At 41.0% G+C, this 8,604-nt stretch overlaps 1 long non-coding RNA gene across 2 annotated transcripts in view; it reads right to left on the bottom strand.

Moving 5' to 3' along the window:
• Nucleotides 1–3,228: 3,228 nt before the first annotated feature.
• LOC139023312 (uncharacterized) overlaps nt 3,229–8,604 on the bottom strand; it is an 8,862-nt gene continuing 3,486 nt past the window's right edge. The window contains exons 2-4 of one of the 2 annotated variants that reach the window (XR_011474448.1): nt 7,233–7,437; nt 6,289–6,386; nt 3,229–6,059 (exon numbers count right to left, since the gene is read on the bottom strand). This is a non-coding gene — a long non-coding RNA (uncharacterized lncRNA). The remainder of the gene's footprint in view (nt 6,060–6,288; nt 6,387–7,232; nt 7,438–8,604) is intronic. The other variant, XR_011474449.1, reaches the window with a different exon arrangement.

Below are 8,604 nucleotides of genomic sequence, written 5' to 3'. Positions count from 1 at the left end.
CTTGATAATGGAGGTTGTTTAAGGCTAGAGTATTGGTTTTCAACTGAGGGTTCTAAAGACTAAAAATAGGAGGCTCAAACATCTGGAAAATGTCAGATAAACTTAGAGTGGAAAATGAAAACAATGCGTCTGAGGCTGTGGTATTTGGGTGGTACCCACCCAGTAGTGTGGACGCTGAATGTCAGCCAGAGGGTTCAGGCCTGGTGTAGATGTAGGTCTCTTATAGGCTCTGGCCAATGGCTTAGTTACTGTAACTTATCCAGTGCTGCAGTATGTGGTTAAGAATAATATTTTAACTTTTACATTGTAGTCATTTAGCAGACGCTCTTCCTTTCATTCACATTCCATTCATGGCACATAACACTGACAAAGGTTTGACAGGGTTTTGGCTAGTGGCCTAGTTCACTTATAAAGTGTTATGTGCCTTATTGAATGTGAAAAATGTGTGTATGAACTAGGTATTACTGTGTACACTAGAAAAAAACGGTTCCTAAAGGCTTCTTCAGCTGTCTGAATAGGAGAATCGTTTTTGGTTACAGGTAAAAAGAAAATGTGGTTCCAGATAGAACCCTTTTAGGTTCCATGTAGAACTTTCTATAGAAAGGGTTCTACATGGAACCAAAATGGGTTCTACCTAGGTCCAGCACTTAAGGAATGATTTGTACCAAATACAATGCTCTGAGTTTTAGAGATGTTCAGGACCAGTGGGATGGAATGTGAAAAATGTGTGTATGAACTAGGTATTACTGTGTACACTATAAAAAAAGGGTTCCTAAAGGGTTCTTCAGCTGTCCCCCATAGGATAACCCTTTTCGGTTCCATGTAGAACCTGCTGTAGAAAGGGTTCTACATGGAACCAAAAGGGGTTCTACCTAAAACCAAAAAGGCTTCTTCTAAGGGTTCTACTATGGGGAAGGCTGAAGAACCCATTAAGGTTCTAGATAGCACCTTTTTTCTAAGAGTGTAGATCATTACACAATGTTTTTATTAAATAACAAGTATGACATTTCAATGTTTTGGTGTCAGGTGGCCAGTGGCCTAGCTTACTTATCCAGTACTATGTGCCTAAAGGGAATGTGAATAAGATGATGAACATTCTCCCATGTAGGCGTTACTGTGATGCACAATGATGACCTTTCAATGTCTTTGAGGCATTTTCTGCAGGTCAAGATATCAACGGCAACAGGGTAACATCAGATCAACGATAGATTGGCAAAGTTTGATCTAAATGTGTTTGCCTACGTGTGAGTGTGTGTCTGTGTCGTGCATGCATGCGTAGTGCTTGTGTGTATTGTGTGTTTATGAGTGTGTGTGTGTGCATGCCCGTCGCCCCGCCCGCATGCAGGCCTCTGCATGTGTGCAAGTGTGTGTGTGTCAGCTCATCCATGTGTTGTGTGTTGTGTGTGTGTGTGTGTGTGTGTGTGTGTGTGTGGTGGTGTGTGTGTGTGTGTTGTGTGTGTGGTGTGTGTGTGTGTGTTGTGTGTGTGTGCGCGCCAAGTGTCTCCCATGGGGAATCCTCCTATCCAGATTAGATTAAGATTTGCCACTAATGTTGTGGACCTTTCACTGCCACAGGTGACTGTAGAGGAAGGTGGCATATCTCAACATGGATGCTGACGCTAGAAGATTAACAAAATAATTAGGATGATTCCCTGTGTGACTTAATGGAAGGGTGACGAAGGATGCCATTTGGATGCAAATCATGTTGATGTTATGTCTGTTTAATAAGGCGTCCAGGATGAACATCCCTATATTACCATCTTCAATGGACCAGCCCGGATCCCTCTAACTATCATTCGCTACACTAGTGAGTGTGTGCTGAGCATAGGAATAGAAATATAATAAATTGGCTACAGCAACAACAAAAAAATCTTATACTCCCATAGCGTAAACTGTATACTTCTTAAACTAGGGTATTCTAATCTAAACCCATATGTGTTTGGCATCTTATATGGTGCCAGATGCTTTAATATAAAATCAGTCAATCAATCAATCAATAGAACTAGAACACAGTAAAACAGTGTTGGTGTTCATGGCCCTCTGGAATCACTAGATCTGGTGAGATGCTAAACAGAGATGACCAGGYGACAGAGTAGTACTGTGCCCTGTCTGCCAGCTAAGKCATGGGTAGGGCATGGTGTCCCCTGGTTGCCTTCAGCATTGACGTCACCTGTCTAAAGAAAGTCCACCAGCATCCTGCAGAACAGGTAGATGTAGATGGGAGATCTGGCTAGAAGTAAGAACAGGGCTACAGAGATGTCAGAGGGTTCAAATGAAGGATCAATGATGTCACCAGCTAATGCTAGCCTAGTGGTTAGGGCGTTGGACTAATAACCAAAATGTTTGCTGGTTCGAATACCCGAGCCGACAAGGTGAAAAATCTTTTGGTTGTCCTGAGCAAGGCATTTAATACTAATTTACTTCAGGAGTGCTGTACTARTATGGCTGACCCTGTAAAACAACACACTTCACTGCACCTACCCGGTGTGAAGATAGCAGCGCAGCATTATGAGAATTCTATAGATTGTTACTATAAATGAATTCTTATACTGTAGTTATAATCCCATTCATAGTCATCATTACTGTACAATTACCATTATTGGATTTCATGCTATTCCAGGCAATTATCACTATATGTCACTAGGAATGTGYAAYYAATGAGTGGAAAAATACTTCTTTGTCATCAAGTCATGAACATTCCAGTGGGCTAATGTGTAAAAGGCCAACAATGATCATGCCAGCTAGTGTAGCTGACCGTATCAATGATGACGGCTAAACTTTGACCTCTTTCTCTCATAGTTTTCCTCGTTAAATGTGCTCAGAGGTGATGAGTTCCCCCTCATTGGTAGAACTACTTGTCCTATTGGAAACCATTCACTTAAGACAAGGCTGTGGTATTCTTGGGCTTACGAGATGGTGTTGATTCGCAAATGGCCATGATCATTGCTGGAAAAAGTACTAAATTGTCATACTTGAGTAAAAGTAAAGATACCTTAATAGAAAATGACTCAAGTAAAAATGAAAGTCACCCAGTAAAATACTTCTTGAGTAAAAGTCTAAGTATTTGGTTTGAAATATACTTAAGTATCAAAAGTAAATGTAATTGCAAAAATATACTTAAGTATCAAATTAAAAGTATAAATTATTTGAAATTGCTTATATTAAGCATATCAGATGGCACAATTGTCAATTTATTTTACAATTTATTTTTTGATAGCCAGATCAGAGGCTGTAGGGATGACCAGGGATGTTCTCTTGATAAGTGCGTGAATTGGACCATTTTCCTGTCCTGCTAAGCATTCACAATGTAACCAGTACTTTTGGGTGCCAGCGAAAATGGATGGAGTAAAAAGTACATTATTTTCTTTAGGAATGTAGTGATGTAAAAGTAGTCAAAACTCTAAATAGTAAAGTAAAGTGCACATACACCAAAAAAAGATTTATTAACTACTATGAATTACTTTAAAGTAATTTTACTTAAGTACTTTACACTACTGGCCATGATCGTACAAAGGACAATGAGCCCTCCTTYGAAATCAGTCTGTAATAGTTACATCACTTTAGACAACTAAGGGATTATCTCTGACTGAACAAACAAGGGCGATCAGACAAGACAACTATACATTATGGCAATCAGACTAGACTCTACATATATACGTCATCAAGGTCTAGACCTGTGCAACGGTAGTGATGTCCTTACATATAACCATTACCATATGCAAGCATCATCTACAGTGAGTGTCCTGACTGTCTACTCAATATCAGCCTATACAGTTGAAGGTAGTCCATATCATAAACAGTCCTAATTACAACCTACCAGTAAATGTACACTCCCCTACTTATTGTTATGTTTTACCTTTATTTAACTAGGCAAGTCAGTTATGAACAAATTCTTATTTTCAACAACTGCCTAGGAACAGTGGGTTAACTGCCTTGTTTAGTGGCAGAACAACATATTTTTACCTTGTCAGCTCGGGGATTTGATCTTGCAACCTATTGGTTACTAGTACAATGCTCATTGAAGCTAAAACGTTTCATTTGGCTCTATACTCCAGCATTCTCATATGAGGCAACAGTACATAATGTCACCTATTTTTTYGGGTATTTTCATACATATCTGTTTTATAGTTTATAAATGAAAGCACTTCATGTGTCTAGTCCCCTTATTTGAAAGATCATACCCCCAAGACACGCTAACCTCTCACCTTTTAKKAATAGCAAGGGTATGATATTTATGCCTCTGTAACTTTCTCACTCATCATTATTCACAATTCATTCAGGATTATCCATAATCATGGTAGCATCCACATAGAAGTGTTCAGAAACATATTCTAGTTCTTATTTACAATAAAAGTAACTCCAAAATGACACAATACAGTATTTACCTGTCATTTCTACTGGGCACAACATAATCTGAAACACAACCAAAACAAACTGCAAATGCATCAAACAAGTTTGTAGTCACACGCTTGAGGTAGTCGTGGTGTGTAAAATACTAAACTTTTGACTACTTTAATACACATATAACTGAATTTGTACAAATACTTATGACACTTTCAAATGGGGGGACTAGATACATGAAGTGCTTTCATTTTAAACAGTGAGGTGTATGTGTAATTTATTCTACAGTACTACTGTATATACTACTAAGTAGTAACTACTTTATCTTTCAGACTTTTTTTTGTACATGSMTCTTCACATCCATAAACAATGTAGTTGAATTTAGTCATGGTTGTTATGTGTGTCGTCACAGTAAAGTGATTATATCACACATAAACTGGCATTGCTTCACAGATAGCAGTCAGTCAGGCCTCAGTTACATTTATTTATGGCAAGAATGGAAAATCCCCATTATGCCAAGTTTCAAGAACGAAACCTCCACCTTTTATATAACAAAACCATCTCCTTTATCATTTCCTGTAGATCTTACTGTATTTTACCTGCACTAGAGGGATTCCCAGAAAGTTCTTATTCACATTTAGAGAATTGTTTAAATGTACTATAACAGAATGTTGATGTGTAAGTGSTTCTGAAACCAGCTTTAACTTCCAAAAGACTTCTTACACATTTGTCATGATTTTTATAGCCAACGTGAGAAAGAATACCCCAGACAATAATTTAAACTTTCACACAGTTACAGACAAATGTATGTTTATGAAGTCCGGGAATACTGATCAGGTGAAGTTAAATTACTCTGATGAAAGCAACAGGTAGGAGAAAGACCTGAACGTGTCCACTTCACAAAGCTCTTCAGAATGCCCCCTACCCAGCAAATTAAACAGCATTTTGCAGACTGTGTGACTGTCGATCGTTTAGATGATTAATAATGCTGGACACATTCTGAGAATGCCTCTCTCTCCCCCCCTCCCCTCTCTCTCCCTCTCTCTATCTCCTCTCTCTCTCGCGCGCTCCCCCCCTCCCCTCTCTCTCCCTCTCTCTATCTCCTCTCTCTCTCGCGCGCTCCCCCCTCTCTTTATCTCCTCTCTCTCGTTCTTTATCTCTCTCTCTTTCTTTCCTTCTCTCGTTCTCTCTCTCGCTCTTTCTTTGTTTCTCTCTCTTCCTCTCTCTCTCTGTGGGGCACATACAGGAGCTAGGTCGCCCTCCTGCAGCCTTGAGAAGGTGATAACATTCTTAATAAGTAACTGAGTAAAGAGCCCCAGCAGTCTGGAAGGAGATGGCCTGAGGCCTTACCTTGGTGGTGGCGACTGGGTAAAATGGTTATTTAACCGTAACAGAAACAAGCTCTAGACCTGTGTAAAGGTAGTGATGTGCTTACATGTAGCCATGGCCATATTTAAGCATAGTATACAGTGACCATCTGTCTGTCTACTCAATATCAGCTCTTCTCTGTCCTGGCACCTCCTCTGACGCTAGGACAGTATCGTCCCTGCCCATCTTACAAAAATGTCTGAAATCCTAACTCTACAAAGAGTATCAAAGTCCTAAACAACACACATCATCACAGCCTTGCATTTTTCTTGGAGGGAGTTTCAATGTCCTCTATCGTTCTCCGAAGAGAGCAAACACCTGGTTCACTGTTTCACAGCCTTCCTCATTTACTGTGAGATAAAGGGAGAGGAAATAACAAGTGTGAGGTTTGACAACTCTCCAGCCTTCAGCCTTCCAAAACATACATCAATGGCCCTAACTGACCTTGGTTGGCAGTAAACACAAGTATGATGATTGCTACATTGTAAGCCACATACAGTACATTACCCACAGTAGCCTGACTAGTAGTAGTAGCATCCTTAACAGCAGTAGCCTAAAGAGCACATTTATATACACTACCATTCAAATGTTTGGGGTCACTTATGTCCTCTTGCTCAGTTGTGCACCGGGGCCTCCCACTCCTCGTTCTATTCTGGTTAGAGCCAGTTTGTGCTGTTCTGTGAAGGGAGTAGTACACAGCGTTGTACGAGATCTTCAGTTTCTTGACAATTTCTCGCATGGAATAGCCTTAATTTCTCAGAACAAGAATACACTGATGAGTTTCTGAAGAAAGTTCTTTGTTTCTGGCCATTTTGAGCCTGTAATCGAACCCACAAATGCTGATGCTCCAGATACTCAACTAGACTAAAGAAGGCCAGTTTTATTGCTTCTTTAATCAGAACAACAGTTTTTAGCTGTGCTAACATAATTGCAAAAGGCTTTTCTAATGATCAATTAGCCTTTTAAAATGATAAACTTGGATTAGCTAACACAGCGTGCCACTGGAACACAGGAGGGATGTTTGCTGATAATGGGCTACGTATACATACCATTAAAAATCAGCTGTTTCCAGCTACAATGGTCATTTACAACATTAACAATGTCTACACTGTATATCGGAGCAATTTTATGTTATTTTAATGGACAAAAAATGTGCTTTTCTTTAAAAAACAAGGACATTTCTAAGTGACCCCAAACTTTTGAATGGTAGTGTATGTATATATATTTTTTATTTTATTTAACCAGGCAAGTCAGTTAAGAACAAATTCTTATTTATAATGACGGCCTACATCGGCCAAACCCGGACGACGCTGGGTCAATTGTGCGCCACCCTATGGCAAACGGTTGTGATACAGCCTGGAATCAAACCAGGGTGTCTGTAGTGACGCCTCAAGCACTGAGATGAACGCTGCGCCACTCTAGCCCCTGCAACGCACACAACCTGCAGATATAGGACAGCATAACCATACACCCTACATGTGTGGTCCTCATCCCAGGGATGTGTGTATGTATCCACTGTCTACCTGGACACAGGGGACGTGCTGGTCTACACAGTCCCCATGGCGGGGTATGCAGGTACGGGTACAGGCCYTCCACCATCCCTCCAGCTTCCTGTGTCTGCAGTCTGCTGCTATCTCCTCTGGTGTGCTGGAGAGGACAGGAGATGGGCATCACTCACACATGTGAATGGGAAATTAAGATATCCATCTGTAGTCTGTGGGTATCCATCTGTGGCCATAGAGTGGAGGATAGTTAGTTGTTTACAGAGTGGCAGGTTGTTAACACTGTAGCACTGCATCGGACCATCCATCCGTCTCTCTCTCTCTCTCACCGTGTGGATATCACCTCCATCAGGTGTACGTGTGCTGGGACATAGTACAGAAACACAGATGACTATCTAAACTATGAAGCAGAAATGCCATCCAGTACAGACATGTCATCGACCAACAGTGTTTTATAAAAATAACACATCGGGTTTAGGTATCGTACGGATAAAGGAATGTTTGTTCTTAGTGGTCTGGGTTAGTGTAAGCTTGAATTATAATTACTAATTTCATACTAGCAAATTACAGAAGACATGCGATGGTTAAGAATGTAACAAAGACTTGGAGAAGAATAGAAAGCTTGGAATGTTCAGATCGTCGGCTAGGGAGGGCTCATCGTTTGACTTTGTGACTTTGTGAGTACGCGTAGAGGAATGCAATACAGTACTCGTCACAAAAATGGCACCATGTTTGTTCTTTCCACCGTTCTGTTGTTGTTTACCACAGAGAGCTCTTCCATTCCGCCTACACGACAAGACATGCCGGTGGCTTTTATCCAATAAAACAACTTGACCTTAAACCTGATCCCTAACCCCTGTTTCCTTGTTGCTCATCTCAGCTCCTCTCAGCCCAGACACATAGCTGAGTAGTATCAGGAGACAGCGTCTGGCTCAAACAGCCGTGATAGCCCTGTCAGAATGTCCCCAACAACAGTCCCCCTCCGGTCCCTAACAGTCACCTCCACTAATGTCCCCGGGCTGAAACAAACCCAGGAAGTAAAGGAATGTTCAGATACCGGTCTGTTCTGGAACCACAGTCTGCAGTCTGGGTACTGCTGGACCTTATGGCTGGAGTTGAATAACAGCAAACATACAAACACTGAGACAAACCAACATGCATACACACACACACACACACACGCGCACACACACGCACGCACAAGCACACACACGCACACACATGCACAGACATACACTGAGTGTACAAAACATAAGGAACACCAGCTCTTTCCATGACATACTGTAGACCGACCTGGTGAATCCAGGATAAAGCTATGATGCCTTATTGATGTCACTAATAAACCCACTTCAATCCGTGTAGATGAAGGGGAGGAGACAGGTTATAGAATGAT

The sequence above is a fragment of the Salvelinus sp. IW2-2015 genome, linkage group LG30 (assembly GCF_002910315.2).
Source record: "Salvelinus sp. IW2-2015 linkage group LG30, ASM291031v2, whole genome shotgun sequence".
NCBI lineage: Eukaryota > Metazoa > Chordata > Actinopteri > Salmoniformes > Salmonidae > Salvelinus > Salvelinus sp. IW2-2015.
Note: the sequence above shows the minus strand (reverse complement) of the source record. Positions and strands in the feature narration are given on the sequence as shown.